The 21,981-nt window shown below is 48.5% G+C and overlaps 1 protein-coding gene across 2 annotated transcripts in view; it reads right to left on the bottom strand.

The window, feature by feature from the left end:
- Window positions 1-15,978, bottom strand: part of FOXN1 (forkhead box N1) — a 358,297-nt gene extending 342,319 nt beyond the window's left edge. For both annotated transcript variants that reach the window (XM_068270164.1, XM_068270163.1), the window contains exons 1-2: window positions 15,919-15,978; window positions 976-1,032 (exon numbers count right to left, since the gene is read on the bottom strand). The gene's annotated coding sequence lies outside the window, so the exon portion shown is untranslated. The remainder of the gene's footprint in view (window positions 1-975; window positions 1,033-15,918) is intronic.
- Window positions 15,979-21,981: the final 6,003 nt, after the last annotated feature.

Here is a 21,981-nt window from a genome sequence, read left to right on the forward strand (position 1 = left end):
AATCTGTTTGCTTAGTCCCTCCCAACCCCCGTCACCTAGGGGGGGGGGGGATACCTACCCAGGGCTTTCTTCAGCCCAATAAACATGTGAGGTCCTCGCCGTCCTCCCGCAGTCTGCCGTTCAGCTGCGACCAGCTCTGATACCAGGCGCATGCGCAGTAGACCCGGACAGACACGACTGAGCCTGTTACCTGGGCTGATTGCGGCTGAATAAGAGACCGCGGGAGGACGGCGAGGGACTTGCGTGTTTATAGGACTGGAGGAAGCCCCGAGGAAGTATCGATTCTTATTTGTTTTTTCATCTCTGAGTCTCTTTAAAGTATTAGGCTAAGGTCACACGTGTCCATGCGGCCGTTTTTCCTGCATTTGCCTTTTTCCATGTGCATCTTTATGCGTTTCCATTTTTTTTTTAAATAATCATTCTAGGAAACTAGAAAAAATAAATGCAAAACACATGCTTTTTTTTCACCATTGGAAAGCATTGCATGCAATCCACATATAGTGTGCAAAAAGAATGAACTTATTGAGCGTTTTAAAAACGCATCTAAAACCGCATAGCAATGCGTTTTTTGTGTAGCCCATAGACTATCACTATGTGCGTTTTCTAAAACGCATGCGATTCAAATCAGTGTGACCCTGGCCTTAGAGACAGAAGATCAGCAGGACAACCAGGCAATGTGTATTGTTTAAAAGGAAATAAATATGGCAGCCCACATATCCCTCTCGCTTCAGGTGTCCTTTATATTCCTCAACTGACCCCTTTGCTGCCTAACCTACCCGTCTCTGTTTCCATAACTTACCCTAGAGCCAGTGGTGTATGTAGAGAAAAATGGCGCCCGTGGCAAGCACTAAAACTACGCCCTGAGGAAGTGGAGAGGTTTGCCTGGGGTCTAAATATACTGTTTTTTGATACAATAAAGTTTCATATATTTATAATTATTTTTGTTGAACTGTTTCATTGGTATGTACCACTCACCACCTCCATACCTTCCTACTCTGGTTTTTTTGCCTGGGGTCTGAACTGCAGCGCCATCTATAGGAATTAAGGCAAAACGTCAGTTGTAAAATGACATAAATAAGGGACCATGTGAAGCATATTCTCCACATAATAACTAAGTAGGCATCTCTTACAAATAACATAAATGTCCCAGTAAAAGACCAAACCCCCATCACAGACTTCAGTAACAGACAACCACTCCATTAGGCTTCTTTCACAGTAGGATGTTGCGTTTTGTTGCGATGTTAAAGTCGCAATGCAAAAATACAACGCAACGCCCCCAAAAAGTCGCAACGCAACTTAATGCCCCGTTATCGTCGCATACAGTAGAGCATACAGGCAATGAAAAGTATGCTTCCAAGTCATTACTGAGCATGTGCAAACAGTCTAACACAGCTAATAACACGTATAACGCACTGCATGCAGTACTTTCAATTAACGTGCAGCGTTAGACACCAACACAACGTGTGCACTGTGAACAGGGCATTGATTTTTCATTGCAGTGAGTTATTCTGCGTTAAATGTTGTTTTAACGTGCAACTTTAACGTCGCACTGTGAAAGAGGCCTTAAAGCCTGAGCCCACTAATGCAGTGTCCGCTTCTGTCCGATTTTCAGCATCTGTAACATTGATGTGTAACTGAAAAGAGGACACAACTGCGTTAGTGGGTTCAGGCCCTTAGTGTTCAGAGGGGGGAGAATATTCTTAGGTATAGGAGAGGGGAGGTTAGTGTTAGGGAGAGGTTAGTATAAGGCATAGGGGAGGAGAGGTTAATGTTAGGCAGAGGAGAGGAAAGGTTAGTGTTAGGGAGATGTTAGTATAAGGCATGGGGAGGAGAGATTAGTGTTAGGCAGAGGAGAGGGGAGGTTAATGTTCGACATGGGAAAGGTGAGGTTAGTGTTACACAGAGGAGAATGTTAGGCGGGGAGAGGAGACGTTAGTGTTAGGGACAGGAGAGGTTAGTATTAGGCATAGGGGAGGAGAGGTTAGTGTTAGGCAGAGGAGAGGGGAGGTTAGTTTTAGGTATGGGAGAGGTTAGTGTTAGGCATGGGAGAGGTGAGGTTAGTGTTACACGTGGAGAATGTTAGGCAGGGGACAGGAGACGTTAGTGTTAGGGACAGGAGAGGTTAGTATTAGGCATAGGGGAGGAGAGGTTAGTGTTAGGCAGAGGGGAGGGGAGGTTAGTGTTAGGCATGGGAGAGGTGAGGTTAGTGTTACACGAGGAAGAATGTTAGGCAGGGGAAGAGGAGGGAGAGGCCACCCACAGCCCTCATAGAAGGGGGAGTCCCCGACCGGCCACGACCAGCCCCCATAGAAGGGGACGCCCCCCCCCGCACAGAAGGAGGATCCCCGCAGGCCATCACCAGCCCGCATAGAAGGGGAATCTCCGCCCTACACACACAGGAGGAGTCCCCGACCAGCCTGAACAGAAGGGGGACATCCCCCCCCCCCCCCCACAGAAGGGCCACCCGGCCACCCACCCGCAGAGAAAGGGGAATTCCTTTACGCAGCCAGCACATTCTCTGCCCCGCTGGCTGCACAGGGATTCCCCAGGATGGCTGGATGCTAGCTCTGCACGCTGGGGGTAGCACATCTCGCTACCCACAGCGTGCAGACAGGCATCCAGCCATCCTGGGGAATACCTCTGATCAGTAAAAAGTGCAGCGGGCGGTGCAGAGAAACAGGAAATCTCCCTGGCGGCATGGAAGAGCTCAGCTCGTCATTACCGCTTTTTGCATGTTTTTCCTGGACGAACTCAGCTCGTCAATACCGCCAGGGTGGTTAAATAGTCTATTAAATATGTTTAATATGTCTAAATAAATAGTCATATTAAATATGTTTAGTCCAAAAATGCATATTTTGTGATACTAATTGTATATAAATGTGGGGAAACCACGAAAATGGATAAATCCAATTATGTTTTTAAACACTTAAAGTGTACCAGAGATGAATGGGAAAAAAATGTTCATATATACCTGGGGCATCCTCCTCCGGACTGATCGCTCCCTCTGCGCCGTCATCTGCCTCCTCGATTTTCTGTAAGGGGCTCCTGGTATCTTCGGCCAGTAGGGGCATGCGCTGTGCGGCTGCGCGCGATCCCCCTTCTCGCTCCCGCAGCCAGGAGAGTTGTAGTGCTGCGCAGGTGCAGAAAGCTCGCAGAACGGGTGCGCGGTGGGGCCGAGCCACAGTAAGCCCTGACTGGCCAAGATACCGGGACCCCTTACGGAAGATCAAGAAGGCAGAGGAGGAAGCCCTAGGTATGTATGATTTTGTTTTTTCCTACTGATCTCAGGTTCCCTTTAAGCATGGTACACACTTTCAATTATGATTGGCCAATAACTGACCAATTTTACCATCTCCATGTAGTATAAGGATTTACTTACACAATCTGTTCATAGTATGCAGTATCTGTTAGCCCTCATCCTACATGGAGGTGGTAAAATTGGTCAGTGATTGGCCAATCATGACAAGAATGACAGGTACCATTCTTTATTCATTCCCTTATGTTTTCTAGTACATGTGGAAGATCCAATATCCCCCGTCTACATAACTGTTTAATTCTATCCCTTCCTCTGATAGGAGCCACAACCTACTCAATACCTTCAGACTCCTCCATGCAGATCTTAAGCCTGGTACACACTTTCAATTATGATTGGCCAGTCACTGACCTATTTTACCATCTCCATGTAGTATAAGAATCAACAGATATTGAATATTATGAGTACTTTGTGTAGATAAACCCTCATACTACGTAAAAGTGGTAAAATTGGTCTGTGATTGACCAATCATAATTGAAAGTGTGTACCAGGCTTAAAGGTTTCCACTAACAATACGCTTTGCCAATGGATCATTTACGAACAATTCTTTGTATGAACAATCGAAAATAATCATTTGGGACCACAAATAGCCAAAAATCTCCTAACCAATCAGATTAATTAAATCAATGCGATTTTCGGCTCGATACCATCAATCTGATCGGTTAGGAGATTTTTGTCTGACTCAGGTTTTACAGGATTAGCCATATGCTTGTTCCAGGGTTTTGACACTACTTATGCCAGAAGATCAACAGGGCTGCCAAGCAACTGGTATTGTTTACAAGGAAATAAATATGGCAGCCTCCATCTCCCTCTCACCTCGGGTATCCTTTAAAGGCGTTCATTAATAGTACAATCTTGATTGTACAATCTTACCACTTCTGTGTAATATGAGGGATATCATCTGAAACTTCCATTCAATACTAACTCAGTCTACCTTTCTACTAAATAGATTTGGTAAGTTTGTACAATCACTGATGGGCACCTTAATGCTGGGAACAAGATGCAACTTCTAGTCCGATCGATGGGAATCGGTCGATTATTTCTGACATGTCCGATCTGTTTCTGATCGAGAAAAGGATCGATTTTGGAAAGTTATCATCGGAGAGCAGTTTATACGTGTACATATGGTACAACTTCCATCCGATCACCCGTTGATCGGATGGAAAATGGCATTGTGTGTTCTCAGCATAAGGCATATAAGATGGGGAGGTTAGCATTAGGCCCAGGACAGGAGAGATTAGTGTTGGACACTCAGGTTAGTGTTGGGCATCAGATAGGTTAGTGTTGGGCATCAGATAGGATAGTGTTTGGAAGAGGTTAGGAGTGAGTGCTGGCCAGATCAGCTGTTCATGCCCAATCTGCGATTGACGGGCTAATGCTTGAGTATCACAATTCTGGATAGTCCACAGTTTGCCCAAACAAATACAACCCCCTCCCTAATAACACACAGAGAGGAACGTGGCTCTGTGGAACTACAAGTCTCAGCATAGTATGCTGATTATTCATCAGAAACTTTATCCTTTTTTTGTTTGTTTTTAAACTGTGGGCCATCTCCCTCCCTCCAGCACTCTTCTACTGTACATTCTTAAGCTACATGCACACGTGATAATCGTTTCAGCCACTGATCATTATGTGTGCATAATGGCCGCTAATTGATATTGTTCGGGCACTGTTAAATATCTGTCCAGTTGCACTCATAACGGCCCCCCGATGGTCGCGCATGACCGTTGCACAATGCTTTTTTACCCCGCCGACCATTTGAACCGTTCTGTTGTCCACTGATCATCGTCCTTCTGCCCCCTCTCCATGGCAACAGAACACATGGCTAATCTGGTAATCTGGCCAGTTGTGTGCTTCTGGGCATGCGCAGCCGCACACCCCCTCGCCACGCTCCCAGCCCAGGAGCATTCTGGGCCTACGCAGTACTACTGCACAGGCTGCTCCTGGCTGCGGAACTGCGACGGGGTGCACAGGAGAGCGCGGCCAGCCAGATTACCGGAGGGGATTACAAGGCAATGGAGCGGCTGGACAGGGAGCCCACGCTTCTCATGGGGCTGGAGGAAGCCTAAGGTCAGTATAAATACACACATATGCCACTCAGGTTTTTATTAACTTTTCTATGTTATGCTCTTTGCTCTTTTACTGCTTTCACCTTCACACAATTCTATCTCTGTCACCTCTCTCCACCATTTGCCTGTCCCCTTATCTCCTTTCTTCCATCATTCTCACACAAAAAAAAAAAACATTCTCTCACTCACACACAACCACATACACAGTTACACAACACAACAATGACTCACCCCACTCCACACTCATAGGAACTACTGTGCACTTAGCTGAGTGGGCGGGGCAAGGACGGATGCAGCACGACAGCAGCTTCCCCCTCTATGGCCATTCTGCACAGTTCAGGACAGCATACTATATACTACTATATAATACATGCAGGGCCGGCTCGCTCATGAGGCGAGGTGAAACATTTGCCTCAGGCGGCAGATCTGGGCAGGGCGCACCCGCCTGTCCATGGGGGCCGCCGGCCGAGCTGGAGGGGTAGCGGGCAGAAAGGGGGTATTGGGCCTAGCGGCGGGGAGGGGGGTCGGACCCCCCGTCCCTCGCCTGGGTCCCCCGATCTGCGCTCCCCTCCAGCGTTAAGTACAAGCCTGCATATGATGAAGAGGCAACGGGCGGGGGAATCACTCACCTCTTCCGCGTTCCATCGTGCGCTCCACTGACGTCACTTCCCACAAGGCCGTCCACTTACAATGAAGTGGGCGGCGTTGCAGGAAGTGACGTCAGTGGAGCACGCGATGGAACGCGGAAGAGGTGAGTGATTCCCCCGCCCGTTGCCTCTTCATCATATGCAGGCTTGTACTTAATGCTGGAGGAGAGCGCAGATCGGGGGACCCAGGTGAGGGTCCCCCGACCTGCCCTCCCTGCCGCTAGGCCCAATACCCCATTTCTACCCGCTACCCCTCCAGCTCGGCGCCCCCCCCCCCCCCCCACAGCTGGGGGGGGGGGGGGGGCGATTTTTTCTAATTTTGCCTCAGGCGGCAAAAAGTCTAGGGCCGGTGTGGTGAAATTTTTTGCAACTTTATCAGATTTTGCAAGCGGTTGCACTTATTTATAGGTATAGCTATCAGAAAGTGCAACCTAACCATTGACTTTAACCTATCTGTATCAGAAAATGCAACCAAACCAAACCCTATTCTCACCCAGAACCCTCCACTCTTGCTCAACTAATAACCTCCCCTGGAGGGAACAATCCCCCCTCTCGCTCAACTAATAACCCCCCCTGGAGGGAACAATCCCCCCTCTCGCTCAACTAATAACCCCCCCTGGAGGGAACAATCCCCCCTCTTGCTCAACTAATAACCCCCCCCTGGAGGGAACAATCCCCCCTCTTGCTCAACTAACAACCCCCCCTGGAGGGAACAATCCCCCCTCTTGCTCAACTAATAACCCCCCCTGGAGGGAACAATCCCCCCTCTTGCTCAACTAACAACCCCCCCTGGAGGGAACAATCCCCCCTCTTGCTCAACTAATAACCCCCCCTGGAGGGAACAATCCCCCCTCTTGCTCAACTAATAACCCCCCCTGGAGGGAACAATCCCCCCTCTTGCTCAACTAATAACCCCCCCTGGAGGGAACAATCCCCCCTCTTGCTCAACTAATAACCCCCCCCCCCCTGGAGGGAACAATCCCCCCTCTTGCTCAACTAATAACCCCCCCTGGAGGGAACAATCCCCCCTCTTGCTCAACTAATAACCCCCCCCCCCCCTGGAGGGAACAATCCCCCCTCTTGCTCAACTAATAACCCCCCTGGGAGGGAACAATACCCCCTCTCGCTCAACTAATAACCCCCCCTGGAGGGAGCAATCCCCCTTCTAGCTCAATGGGATCTGTGGTTGCAAAAAATTACAGGCGTGTTAACAGAGAGGAGCCACGCCTACACAGTCATACACTGTACTCTATAGCAAGTTGCAAAATATGATGGGTAGCAAAATTTTTCACTACACCGGCCCTGAATACATGCTGTATATATACCGGGGAGAGACTAAGGAGTAGTGATGGGCCGTTCGCGAACGAGCCGGCTCTAAGAGCCGGCTCTCAGTTTTAAAAAGAGCCGATGCCTCAGCCGCCCCACACAGCTATGATTTGCTGTGTAATAAAGGGCGCTGAGGCATGCTGGGAGATGTAGTCCTCCTCTTGCAGCTTGTAGGAGTGTATGGGGCGGAGCAGAGCAGTAGGGATTGCCCCAGTCAGCGAAGCAGTCTTGAGTTGTCATGGAGACGGGGGCGGGGCTTTTACTCCGATTCTGAGTGGTGTCCAGTGATAGTTAATGAAGAGCCGATTGAGAGCCGTAAGAGCCGGCTCTTTAATGGGAGCCGATTCTCTGAGAAGAGCCGGAATTCCCATCACTACTAGGGAGCGAGTCCAGACTCACGCTCTGCTCCCTTCTTACATCTGCGGGGGCGTGGCTTAGCCCATTAAGGCGGAGCCTGGTCCCGAGCTTTGACTGACACTTAGGGGCGGAGCTTAGCTCGAGCATCGATACACTCCTCTTGTTCAAAAACAGATGCAGCTGCAGAGGAGGAAGACGTGTGCGGTGCAGCAATAAGTACAGGGGCGGGGCAGCCATTGAACAGAACAGTACCCTGCCTGTCCCTTAGTAGCCACTTCTTGGCTGGAATTACATATTAATGGGCGGAACGATCCAGGATCAGGCTCCTCCCTGTCGGCACTGAAGGGAGGGAAGCGGTGGATGATAGCAGGCGGGGCGGTCCCTGAGTCACACCTACATACAATGCAGTGCCTATAAGCTGAGATGCTGTCATGTAGAAGGATGAGGGGGAGGAGCGCAGTCTCCCCGTCCCTCCTGGTGGCCCTTCGCCAGCTGTACAGGTTTTTGCCCATTTTAATTTGCGCATTTCTTCGATTAACCATGTGTGACATGTACAGCATGCTTTTGAAGCTAAACATATATTTTATATATATATATATATATACACAGGGAGAGTCTAAAGAGCGAGCCCCGACTCTCGCTCCCTTCTTACATTGGTGGAGGAGTGGCTTAGAACCTTCGGAGCGAAGATTGTAATGTTGGGGGCGGGTCCGGGTCCCGAGCTTTGACTGACAGGGGCAGAGCTTAGCTCGAGCCACGATTCTCAGCTCGATCCTCTCCTCTTGTTTGGCAACTCAGACAAATGCAGCTGCGGGGGAGAAAGATGTGGTTGCTGCTGCAATTAAGTAAGGGGGCAGGGCATCCATTAAACAGAACAGTACCCTGCCGTCGTGCCCCCTAGATTGCCACTTGTTTGCAGGAATTACATTACATATAAATGGGCGAAACGATCCAGGATCAGGCCCCTCCTTGTCAGCACTGAAGGGAGGGCAGCGGTGGATGATAGCAGGCGGGCGGGGACGGTCCCTGAGCCACGCCTACATACAGTGCAGTACCTATAAGCTGAGATGCGGCCATGTAGAAGGATGAGGGGGAGGAGCGCAGTCTCCCCGCCCCTCCTGGTGGGCCTTTCCCTGCTGAAATGTTAGGCTTTATGCACTAGAGATGGGAAGTTCGGATCTTTTCAATGATTCGAATCGGATCATTGAAAAGATCCGGATCTTTGATCCGAATCTCGGATCATTTTACTAGGGAAGCATTCGGGGGTGTAATGACTAGCTGGACAGGACTTTCCCTGCGGTGGACAGAGAAGGGGAGGGGGGTGGACACACCGAGAAGGGGAGAAGATGGACAGAGGGCAGGGAGTGGACAGAGAAGGGAGGAGGGACGAGCAGAAATGTTTGTTTGCACACAATACCCACATGCTGCAATCATATGCTTTACATAAATTGCACCCTTATGTTCATCTGTACACTTTGAATGCAAATGTCGCAGTGAAAGAAAGCATTCCCCAAAGTGAAGTGCAGCTGTTTAGAGCAGTGCAGGAGGATCATATTGCACAGCAATCGCAGTCCTGCCCCGTCCTACCCAAGCACGCTGTCTACAAAGTTACTGAGCTGTGCCAAAAGTTTCCAATTTGTTCACTATGCACAACTACAGAACAGACAGCCTATAATGAGCAGCATATTATAGCCAGTATGTGTACTCTACACATATCTGGCAGTGGCACCGATGTCCCCTCTCTCTCATCTACCTGTCCCTGCAAGGCTGGCTCCCCTCCAACAGAGCGATCCATCTCTGCTCTGCTTCCAGGACCCCGTTGCCCGCTGAGATAGGGAGCATGCCGCTCCTGGCCTCGCCCCCTTTGCGATCCGAATCACTCATTTTGATGATTTGGATGATTCGACTCACAAAAGAGATTCGGATCAAAGATCCGAATCGTTCATGATCCGGACAACACTATTATGCACTCCATACACGTTTTTGCCCATGACAATGTGTGCATTTCTCCAATTAACCTCACTGGCGGTCAATTAAATCCGCCAGGGAGGCAGCGCAGCACTATTTTTAAAATTTTTTTTTTTTAAAATCATGTAGCTAGCCTAGCGCTAGCTACATGATAGCCACAGAGCAGCAGCATCCCCCCCACCCTCTTCGATCGCCTCCGGCGATCAGGCCCGTTAGGAAATCCCATTCTGAACGGGATTTCCATGAGGGCTTCCCCCATCGCCATGGTGACGGGCGCGATGACGTCACCGACGTCAGAAGGAGTCCCGATCCACCCCTCAGCACTGCCTGGCACTGATTGGCCAGGCAGCGCACGGGGTCTCGGGGGGGCATCCTCTGACACGGCAGGTAGCGGCGAATCGGTGGCGAGCGTAAGTAACACGCAGCTAGCAAAGTGCTAGCTGCATGTATAAAAAAAAATTATGCAAATCGGCCCAGCGGGGCCTGAGAAATCCTCCTGCGCGGCTTACCCATTGTCCAGGACGGGGTTACCGCTAAGGAGGTTAATCATATGTGATGTGAACAGTGTGCTTTTTAAATTCACTACAGAAATGATATTGTGTAGTTCCAAACAGCACTGCCAGAGCAGGATCATCCACATGGCAACATAGGCAGGTGCCTGGGGCCTACTGTGTGTCAGGGGGCCCTACTGCCACTTTGACCCTCTCATTTCAGGTTACCAAAAGGACCATGGGAGGAGGGGGGCAAAACTACTACCTTGCTTATGGCCACATTTCATTGTAATCCATCCATGAGCACTGCTGCTTCTAAACTGTTCTCAAAGCTGTGCACTGCATCTGCGATCTTGTACACATTTTACAATGCATAAAGTGCATGAATCCTTAAAGAACAGTCATGTGTCCGAAAAAGGACTTGCAAATTGCATGCATCTAGTGGAAATGTACCCTCATGCATTAAGATGAAATGTAGCCCTGGGCAAGGTAGGAAATTTAGTAGGAGAATGGTCAGTTGGGCCCCCTGGCACCCATTAGGTCCTAGGCACCTACCTAGGTTGCCTGTTAGATGATCCTTCCAGAGGTCCCTTAAGGCTGTTTTCACAGTGGGACGTTACAGGTGCACGTTAGAGCAGCCTGTAACGCACCCCACCGCACAGCAATGAAAAATCAATGGGCTGTTCACAGTGCCCACGTTGCGTTACACAGTAACGCTTCACGACAAGACAACGTACTGCATGCAGTACTTTATACGCAGCTAAGCCGCGTTAGACTGTTTGCACATGCTCAGTACGGGTGTTTTTTTATTTATTTTAAGGGGGCGGAGAGAGGCCGCTACGTAGCCAGGCACATGGCTACTTGGCATTCACTGCACTTGCAGCGTTTACTCTTTGGAGCGGCCGCTGATTGGCTGGCGGGACCACTTGATGCGGAGAGCTCCGCTCACGTGGTCTCCGCAGCGCCTCCGACAGAGCAGGCGCACCAAGAGCTGCTTGTAACGCGGCACTTGGTAGCGTCCTGCTCCAACACCACCAGGCGTTGCGTTAGGGGCACGTTATGTGCCCTATAACATCCCCTAAACACAACGTCCTGGTGTGTAAGTAGCCTAAAACATCTGGCAGATTATAACGAGCATATATATATTACACAAAAAGATTGTAGTCATCAATCAATAGACATGTGACATGAAATATGTAATGTCTATAAGGGCCCTTTTCCACTATAGCGTTTGCGATTGCTGAATCGCAAACCGCTAGTGATTTTCAAATCGCTACGGTTTGCTTTTTAACATAGGAATCGCGGTAGGTCATTTCCACTACCGCGATTCGTTTTTTACTTAATCGCGAACGCACGGCAGAGCGATTGCCGCGATTTTGCTATGCAGTGCATAGCATAGCAAAATCACGATCGCAAACATCGGGAAATCGACGCAAAATGTTGTACTTTTGCTGAATCGTGAACGCTAACGATTGCTAGTGGAAAAGGGGCCTTAATGCATATTGTGTTAAACTAATCGTATATATAAACCTGGTGCAACCATGAAAATGGATGAAATCCAATTGCCGACGCCAATGATTTTTTTATTGTGTGCGCGTTTCTTTCCCCCTCCCAGCGCTCCACTGCGCGCTACAATTTTGTACAAAGCTCTTTTGCAGAGCGATTCTGTTTTTCCACTTTTTGACATCGGTCAGGAAGTGAACTCTTTCATCCAGAAATGAATAAATACAATGTATTTATCCATGAAAACGCGAACGCAATTGCTACACAAAGCAATTTTGTGAGCGTTTTTCCTATACCTTCCATTGTAACAAAATCTTCCTAAAAATGGTACATGCATCGCTTTGCTGAGCGGAAAGCCAACAAAACGCGCTGATATGAACTATCCTATAGGGATTTATTGCACAAGCGCTTGTAGGGCTATTTTGAAAATCGCTGGCGCTAAAAAAAAATGCGCAAAACACCCTAGGTGTGAACTAGCCTTTTTTTTTTGTTGCAATTTTCCATCAGATTGACGGTCAAATTGATTATTTCCAACAGGTCCAATCTGATTCCTGATCGTTTTTTTCTGATCGATTTTCTAATCACTTCTATACAAAATCGATCAGAAAACAGATTGGCGCTCTCGGAAATCTCTAATTTGACTGTCATTCTGATGGAAAAATGGATTGTGTGTACTAGGCATTGTGTTTTCTAGTACACATGTGAAAGATCCAATATACCAGGCATATGGAGGCTGCCATAAGTGGACCTGAACTCTTGCACAGAACAGAAGGAAAACATAGAGAAATGTACCCTGTATGTAAATATTTAGAGTGTTTAATTCCCCTTCATTGGTGTCTAATCAGAAGTTGTAATTTGATCTCTCCCTGTGTCACATGACTGCCACAGCAGAGATGGCAGATAAGCTCATTTAAAAGCACAGGCTGTTATAACAATATGTCTGCTTCCTTGAATTAGGAAGGAGAAACAGTGCAGATTTATTTTAAGATTTGTATCGGGTATAACAAAGACATTTTTTTGCTTAAAGATTATTATGCTGTTGCGTATATTTTAGAGCAGAGATGACGTTATGAGTTCAGTTCCGCTTTAAATGTTGCCTGGCTGCCCTGCTTGATCCTCTGTCTCTAAGGCTAGGAACACACAACAGAAAAGCTAGCGTTGCAGAAAACGCGTTTTTGAAACTGATTTTCAAAAACGCATCAAAAACACACATATTGAACATCAATGGTAACGCAATAGTATGCGTTTCATATGCGTTTTTTATTGTATTTCTGCTTCCTGTTGTCTTCCTAGTGATTTGCATAACACGCAATTGAAAAACACATATGCGTTTTGTATATGCGAACCACAAATGCATAAAAAACTCCCGCAAAACACTGGAAAAATGCATATGCGGCAAAAAAAAAACGCATTAAAAATGCACACACAAAAAAACCGCACATGACAGAAAACTCGCACCCAGCCTAATACTTTTAGAGCTTGTTTACACTGCAGGTGTTTTTGTTATTTTTTAAGCACAGGCAACTTTTCAAAATCGCCCTGAAAGCGCTTACACCATGATTCTGTATGAGATAGTTCACGTGTAAGCAGCTCGTTTGCGTTCCTCCTTGTAAAGCGGTGCTTGAGCCATTTTTGAGGCTATTTCGCCTCAATGGAAGGAATAGAAAACGCAAGACGCTCACAAAACCGTTTTGTGGAGCGATTGCATTCACGTTTTTTAAAGGGAAGGTTCAGGGAAACCTTTAAAAAAATAAAAATCCATATCCACTTACCTGGGGCTTCCTCCAGCCCGTGGCAGGCAGGAGGTGCCCTCGCCGCCGCTCCAGAGGCTTCCGGTCGTCTTCGGTGACCGACCCGACCTGGCCGGCTGCCAGGTCGGGCTCTTCTGCGCTCCAAGGACGGGCTCTTCTGCGTCCCACGCGGGCGCGCTGACGTCATCGGACATCCTCCGGGCTTTACTGCGCAGGCGCAGAACTACTGCGCCTGCGCAGTACAGCCCGGAGGACGTCCGATGACGTCAGCGCGCCCGCGTGGGACGCAGAAGAGCCCGACCTGGCAGCCGGCCTGGCCAGGTCGGGTCGGCCACCGAAGACAACCGGAAGCCTCTGGAGCGGCGGCGAGGGCACCTCCTGCCTGCCACGGGCTGGAGGAAGCCCCAGGTAAGTGGATATGGATTTTTATTTTTTTAAAGGTTACCCTGAACCTTCCCTTTAAGAATAAATACATTTATTACTTGTGTCAGGGAGTGAATTACCAAAATGCTGGGGAAAAACACGTCGGAAACCGCTAACTACAAAAATGAACAATCGAAAAATCGCCTCAAAAAAAGCCCACCGTGGACAGACTCACGAGCGGAATGCATGTGAATAAGGCCTTAGCCATTCACCCCGAACAAGCATGTAAAGCAGATGTTACTTACATTATTATCAGATCTCATAAGTGTAGCCATCTTCTTGTTTCTCATGTTATTAAAACACAACTGCAGCCAAATAGATCAGCAGGACAGCTAGGCAACTGGTATTGTATAACAGTATATGGCAACAATATGGCAGCCTCCATATTCTTCTCACTACAGTTGTGCTTTAAATCTATACCTTCCTCTCATGGGAGCCACAGCCTACTCCATAGCCTGTATGGTAAAAGTCTACAGACTGTCCCCATGCAGATTCTCTGATGGGAGCCACAGCCTACTCCATAGCCTGTATGGTAAAAGTCTACAGACTGTCCCCATGCAGATCTTAATGGATACATTACTCATTAATAAATCCACAAATTGACATTGTGTGTGTGTGTGTCTGACCCAGACATACTACACTGGGTAGGCGCAGTATGTCTGTAGAGCACCAGGGGTCACCACGCTGCACATGCGCAGCGTAGTAAGTCCAAGTCAGAGGGCACTGACCAGGACCCATACAGCGGAAGTGATAGGGAAGCAGAGGCAGATGTGGGGCCTCGGGAGGTGCGGTAAGCCTATGCACACCTCCCCACACAACGCACAGGGAGTCAGTTTGTGGATTTATTTAGGACTCAGGTCTCCTTTAAGCCTGGTACACACTTTTAGGGCTCAAACCCACTAGCAGCCTTTTCCAGGCGCTAGTGACTTGAAAAGCTCTTGTTAATACAATGCTATGGGGATTTTTATAAAATCACAGCCCTCGAGTGGGATCACACCCATAGCATTACATTAGCAAGAGCTTTTCAAATCACAAGCGCTTGGAAATGGCTTAGTAACTTACTGCTAGTGGGTTCCAGGCCCCCTTTGTGATTGGCTAATCACTGACCAATTCTACCACATTTATGTAGTCCATAAATTTATTTTTTTGTGGTGCTGATCATATATAAATAATAGAATATAATCAAATTAACAACTCATTCTTAAAAAAAATTGACAGATGTCATTCACTCTTCAATCCCTTCGGTTTTCTAGGACACATGTTGAAGATCGGGGGACGCAGTGGAATAGACCAGGAGCAGCAGGACGGTGGCGGCAGCTGGATCAGGTGAGATTACAATGCATAGGGACTGGGGGGACACATTTACATTTGGGGGGACAGCAGCCAGGTGTTGAAGGGCAGCGTCACAAGGCCAATTCCCGAGAGATTTCATGGTGAAATTGATCGGGAATTGGCCTGCAGTGTATAGGCAGCCGACAGATCTTTTACCGAGAACATTAGATCAGAGAGATGTATGGATTCTTTAAAGGATACTTTAGCACTAACTTCAAATCAAAAAGGAAGCTTAATGTGTGCATGTGGTTTGTGCGGACTCTTACCGCACCTCCCGTGCCTTGGCGTTTCCCTCCGTACTCCAGTAATAATACAAATTCTCCTCTTCCTGTTCGGCGCAGTCATTGACCTCCGACCCGGACATCCTGCGCTGTGCATGCGCAGTATGTTCACCAGGGCGCTTTGTGACCTCACTCTGCAGCAACGCCATGTGACGTAAGCGCGTTCAAGTGGTCGCAGGACGCCCTAGCGCACATACTGAGCATGCACAGCACTGTATGTCCCGGTCAGAGGTCACCGACCACTCTGACGAAGAAGAGGAGAAATTGGATTATTACCGGAGAACAGAGGGAGACGCCGGGGCATGGGAGGTCCAGTAAGAATCCGCCCCGCCCCCCATACACAGATTAGTCGTCCTTCTTGAATTTAAGAGGAACTTCAGTCTAAACAAACATACTGTCATTAAGTTACATTAGTTATGTTAATTAAAATAGATAGGTAATATAATCTCTTACCCACCCTGTTTTAAAAGAACATGCAAATGTTTGATTTTGTGAGGGCAGACATATTTTTGGTTGAAAGGAGGTGACAGGTAGCATGAGACAGTTCCAACTGTTATGTGTCCTGATCACCCTTCCCAGTTGCTAGGCAACGAGATCATCATCAGAAATCCCATTATGCTTTACACAACATAGGGAACAAAATGCCCGGGCAGTCTTCTTTGATGGGGCGGAGCTTAGCTAAAAATGCAGCTAAAAATGATGCTTTGGTAAGAAAAACAAAGTTCTGATGCTGTGAAACAGTTAAAGAAACACCAAGCCTTTTCAGTTCTGCTGAGTAGATTTTTAGTCCAGAGGTTCACTTTAAGTGAGAGTTATATGGAGGCTGCCATGTTTAGTTCCTTTTAAGCAATGCTCGTTGCCTGGTAGCCCTGCCCCTCCTCTGCCTCTAATACCTTTAGCCATACACCCTGAACAAGCATAGGCAGATCAGTTGTTTCTGACATTTTTGTCAGATCTGACGAGATTGTTTCTGGTGTGATTCAGACACTACTGCAGCCAAATAGATGAGCGCATCTGACAGGCAACTGGTTTTGTTTAAAAGGGAATTAATATGGCAGCCTCCATAATCTTCTCTCTTCAGTTGTCCTTTAAGTTAGCGCTAAGGTATCCTTTAACTGTTTAAATCTATCCATTTCTCTGATAGGAGCCTACTCAATAGCCTGTATGGTAAAAGTCTTCAGACTGCCCCGTGCAGATCTAAGACATGTCAGGACACATTAGTGTTTCTCCTTTTCTGGACATCATTAATATGCTCCCTTGCTCTATCTTTTAAATGGCAGCTAGTCCATACTACATATAGAATCTTGCGTTATGTGCATGTAATGATTTACAGTATCTCACAGAAGTGAGTACACCCCTCACATTTTTGAAAATATTTTATTATTTATTTTCATGGGACAACACTGAAGCTATAAAAAAAACTTTGATACAATGTAAAGTAAAAGTGTAAATTTGCTGTCCCATGAAAATATCTTAACACAGCCATTAATGTGTAGACAGCTGGCAACACAAATGAGCACACCCTCGGGCATAGGTGCTCCCATTAAAGCCCGACTTGGGTGCTCCCAGCATAGCCAGGTATGGGTGCTCCCAGTATAGCTAGGCATGGGTGCCGCCAGTATAGCCAGGCATAGGTTTTCCCAGTATAGCCAGGCATGGGTGCTCCCAGTATAGCCAGGCATAGGCACCTTCCTCCCAGGCGTCCATTGCAACATTGATACCAGCAACCCCTGCATAGGAAAACGCAGGGGGGGGGGGGAATTACAGCTGCCCAGAATCTCCCCTCAGACCAGGGCCGGTGCAGTGTCTGGGAACTGGCACAAGTTGAGACACCAGAATATCTGCAGGTATCCTGCAGCTCACAGCACTGCCCCCTTTCTTTCTCTGCTACAGTTGACTTTGGATGGAGCAGCAGCATGTGTACAGAGCATGGATCAGCTCTGGTGTGTGAATGCTTCACTTTCCCCTTCATTACCAATGTCGGCTGCCCTCATTATCTGTATCCAAACTGCTTCTGATAGATCCCGTTGTTGGTGGGTCGGGAAATTGCATTATGTGTACCCTGCATGATGTCCTACCACATAGCTCCCAAATGTCCCTTTTTCAGAGGGACAGTCCCTTTTTGGGAGCCTTGTCCTTCTGTCCCTCTTTCACCCTCATTTGTCCCTTTTTTCAGGACTTTGTCCCTCTTTCTGTGTAAATATATATATTTCAATACTAAAAATGTGTTTGATTGACTCTAAACTTTATTCCCAAACTTTAAATTGATATATATATATATATATATATATATATATATATATATATATATATATATATATATATTTTACTAATTTTAAAACTTCCTTCTGTTTTAAGAAGGCAATTACACCAAGCTTTGCTTTTTTAGTAGGAGGACTTTTTGGTTCCTTTTATCCCCCTATACATTCCTAGTAGTTTGGGTCACCCTGAGCTGCTTTCTTACTCTGTTGTACTCGTCCAAGCCCTATCTCATACAGCCTTATCAATCCCTGCCATGTACTGATGAGGACCAAAAGTCTGAAACAGGCTGTCTACATGTGGGTTTGATATGGCTGTGTAAAACTTAAAGTAAACCTTAAGCCAGAAAAAAAAAAATAGTTTTACTCACCTGGGGCTTCTACCAGCCCCCTGCAGCAGTCCTGTGCCCTCGCAGCCACTCACTAATCCTCTGGTCCCCCGCTGCCAGCTAGTTTCGTTTTTGCCGACAGGCCCGTCAGGACTGGCCACGCATAGCTTTTTCTGCATTCCCCACTGTAATTAGCGCTATTGCGGGCCGCAACGCCCCAGATGAGTAAAACTCTTTTTTTTCCTGGCTTAAGTGTCCCTTTAAGGCTATAGGCTTGCTATAAACCAGCGGTTCTGGATGCTTGCTTGGCTTAACAAGGGCGAAAAGGGATAATTTGCATATTTAGTAGGTGTGCATTGTGGGTAACCACAAATGTTCATTTATAACTGAATAATTGCAAATTTCCTTCTGTTTTAAGAAGGCAATTACACCAAGCTTAATTTTAAAACGTTACTATGAAGGAAAATGAACCAGGATAGAAAGGATCAGTGTGGTTTGAATTATAAAACAACATCGGTTTCTTATGAAATCTTTATGGTATGCATGACTAGAGGCATGGCGAGGGTGTGGCCAGAGGTGTGGCAGGGGCATGGCTTAAGTGTCCCTTTTTCTCATCTAAAAAAGTTGGGAGGTATGCCTACCATATTATTATACTATATTGTGCGTGGCTGAGGGAGACCTTTCAGGAATCCTCCCCCCCCCCCCCCCCACCCCTTGAAAATCCTGGGTTTGCCCCTGTGATCACATGTGGTTATCTCATATCTCTGATAGGAGCCTACTCAATAGCCTGTATGGTAAAAGTCTTCAGACTGCTCCGTGCAGATCTAAGACATGTCAGGACACAGTGTTTCTTCTTTTCTGGACATCATTAATATGCTCCTTTGCTTTTCATGGGACAACACTGAAGCTATGAAATTTTGATACAATGTAAAGTAAAAGTGTAAAGTTGCTGTCCCATCAAAATATCTTAACACACAACCATTAATTGTGTAAACAGCTGGCAACAAAAATGAGCACTCCCACCCAAGTGAAGAATGTCAAATCATCTGCCCAAAGGCTGGGTGTGCACACTAAGACCAGCCTCTGTTGCCCCATGGTGTGCCTCCATGTCCCCCCTGCGCGCCGCTATAGCCCCCGCAGTGCTGGCGACATGCAGCGTGTCGCCAGCACAATGTTTACCTAAGCGCTGTCTGTCAGCGCCACTCCCCCGCCTCCTTAGCATCGGCGCTACCTGCCCATGTCCCTTCCCTCCCGCTGATAGGAGGGAAGTGACGCGGGCGGGTAGCGCCGATGCGGAGGAGGCGTGGGAGCGGCGCTGACAGACAGCGCTTAGGTAAACATTGTGCTGGCGACACGCTGCATGTCGCCAGCACTGCGGGGGCTATAGCGGCGCGCAGGGGGGACATGGAGGCACACCATGGGGCAACAGAGGCTGGTCTTAGTGTGCACAACCAGCCTCTGTGCCCCAGTAACATAATGAAATCCCACCTCGGGTTCTCTTTAAGTGCCTGGGCTGTGTATATTGTATGAAGCAGGAGCAACAGGCCAGATACTTGGATATGTAACACAGGTCAGGGCTTCAGGCAGCTACTGCTGAAAGAGGCTGAATATAAATGAGGGGCTGCAAATGAGGAGCAACACATAGGAAAGAGTAGCTGCAGTCAAAGGGACCCATACATGACAGAGAGAGGCTGCTGCACATGGATGAGGGGGCTGCACATACATTGTGAGAGAGCTGCTTTACAAAGAATGGAAGTCGCAGGAAAGTTAGTCCAGCGACTCAAACGAGGCTGTCATCTTTATCCCAGTTTGAAACTTACAAGCTGCTAGGCACTGGGTGGAATACAGTCCTGTTTTCTGAAGCACTTAAACAGCCAAGAAACATTGGGGGACAGCTTGAGATAAGGTTTTACAGGGAAATTCAAGGGGTCATTATTTATGCTTTGTTTTATAGCTTAAAAAAACTGTACTGAGAGGTATATGGAGGCTTCCATATTTATCTCCTTTTAAGCAATACCAGTTGCCTGGCTGTCCTACTTATCCTCTGCCTCTAATACTTTTAGCCCTAGACCCTGAACAAGCATCAGGTGTTTGAAATTTTTGTCAGATCTGAAATGATTAGCTGTATACATGTTTCAGGTGTGAGACACTACTGCAGGCAAATAGCTCAGTGGGGCTGCCAGGCAACTGGTATTGCTTAACCACTTAAGTACCAGCCGTCTCTGCCCCCTTAAAGACCAGAGATCGCTGGTACAAGGACGGAATCCCAACGAATCGCCGCACATACCCCGCCGCTGTCGCCGTCATTGCTGCTCGCTGGGGCAATCCTGACACCCACTCTGCCGTCTCTATGAGTTTTCGCTGAGACAGTGACACAAAGATAGTGACAATTTAGAAGTTTAATATAAGTTTTGTAAATAAAAAAAAAAAACCCTCGCCCTGCAGAGCCAGGTATAGGTGCTTGCATTATATGCTGGCCAGGAAAAGGTCCCCCCAGTATAGGTAGCTACGCATCGGCGCTCCCGCTATCGCCAGGCATCGGGGCTATCGCCAGGCATAAGGGCTCCCGCTATAGCCAGGCATAAGGGCTCCCGCTATAGCCAGGCATAAGGGCTCCCGCTATCGCCAGGCATAAGGGCTCCCGCTATCGCCAGGCATAAGGGCTCCCGCTATCGCCAGGCATAAGGGCTCCCGCTATCGCCAGGCATAAGGGCTCCCGCTATCGCCAGGCATAAGGGCTCCCGCTATCGCCAGGCATAAGGGCTCCCGCTATCGCCAGGCATAGGGGCTCCCGCTATCGCCAGGCATAGGGGCTCCCGCTATCGCCAGGCATAGGGGCTCCCGCTATCGCCAGGCATAGGGGCTCCCGCTATAGCCAGGCATAAGGGCTCCCGCTATCGCCAGGCATAAGGGCTCCCGCTATCGCCAGGCATAAGGGCTCCCGCTATCGCCAGGCATAAGGGCTCCCGCTATCGCCAGGCATAAGGGCTCCCGCTATCGCCAGGCATAAGGGCTCCCGCTATCGCCAGGCATAGGGGCTCCCGCTATAGCCAGGCATAGGGGCTCCCGCTATAGCCAGGCATAGGAATGCCTGGCAATAGCGGGAGCCCCTATGCCTGGCTATAGCGGGAGCCCCTATGCCTGGCTATAGCGGGAGCCCCTATGCCTGGCTATAGCGGGAGCCCCTATGCCTGGCTATAGCGGGAGCCCTTATGCCTGGCTATAGCGGGAGCCCTTATGCCTGGCTATAGCGGGAGCCCTTATGCCTGGCGATAGCGGGAGCCCTTATGCCTGGCGATAGCGGGAGCCCTTATGCCTGGCGATAGCGGGAGCCCTTATGCCTGGCGATAGCGGGAGCCCTTATGCCTGGCTATAGCGGGAGCCCTTATGCCTGGCTATAGCGGGAGCCCTTATGCCTGGCTATAGCGGGAGCCCCTATGCCTGGCTATAGCGGGAGCCCCTATGCCTGGCTATAGCGGGAGCCCCTATGCCTGGCTATAGCGGGAGCCCCTATGCCTGGCTATAGCGGGAGCCCCTATGCCTGGCTATAGCGGGAGCCCCTATGCCTGGCTATAGCGGGAGCCCTTATGCCTGGCTATAGCGGGAGCCAGGCACAGGGGCTCCCACTATCGCCAGACACAGCGCAAACGGGTGCACCGACGAAATAACCTACCCGTCGAATCAGCCCACATTCACTATCAAACGTATAGCAGGAGGGTTAAGGGAGGGGGAGGGGATAGCAAAGTCTATGGGATGTAGCTTAGTTAGACAGTGTAGGTTAAATTAGTTGTAGCACCGACACCGCGCTCTGCAGAGTGTCTCGAGCCGGTCACTCACCTCTCCAGAGAGCCTTTAACCACTTGAGGACCGTGGGCTTTACCCCCCCCCCTTAAGGACCAGGCACTTTTTTTCCATTCAGACCACTGCAGCTTT

The sequence above is a fragment of the Hyperolius riggenbachi genome, chromosome 2, assembly GCF_040937935.1.
Source record: "Hyperolius riggenbachi isolate aHypRig1 chromosome 2, aHypRig1.pri, whole genome shotgun sequence".
Taxonomy (NCBI): domain Eukaryota; kingdom Metazoa; phylum Chordata; class Amphibia; order Anura; family Hyperoliidae; genus Hyperolius; species Hyperolius riggenbachi.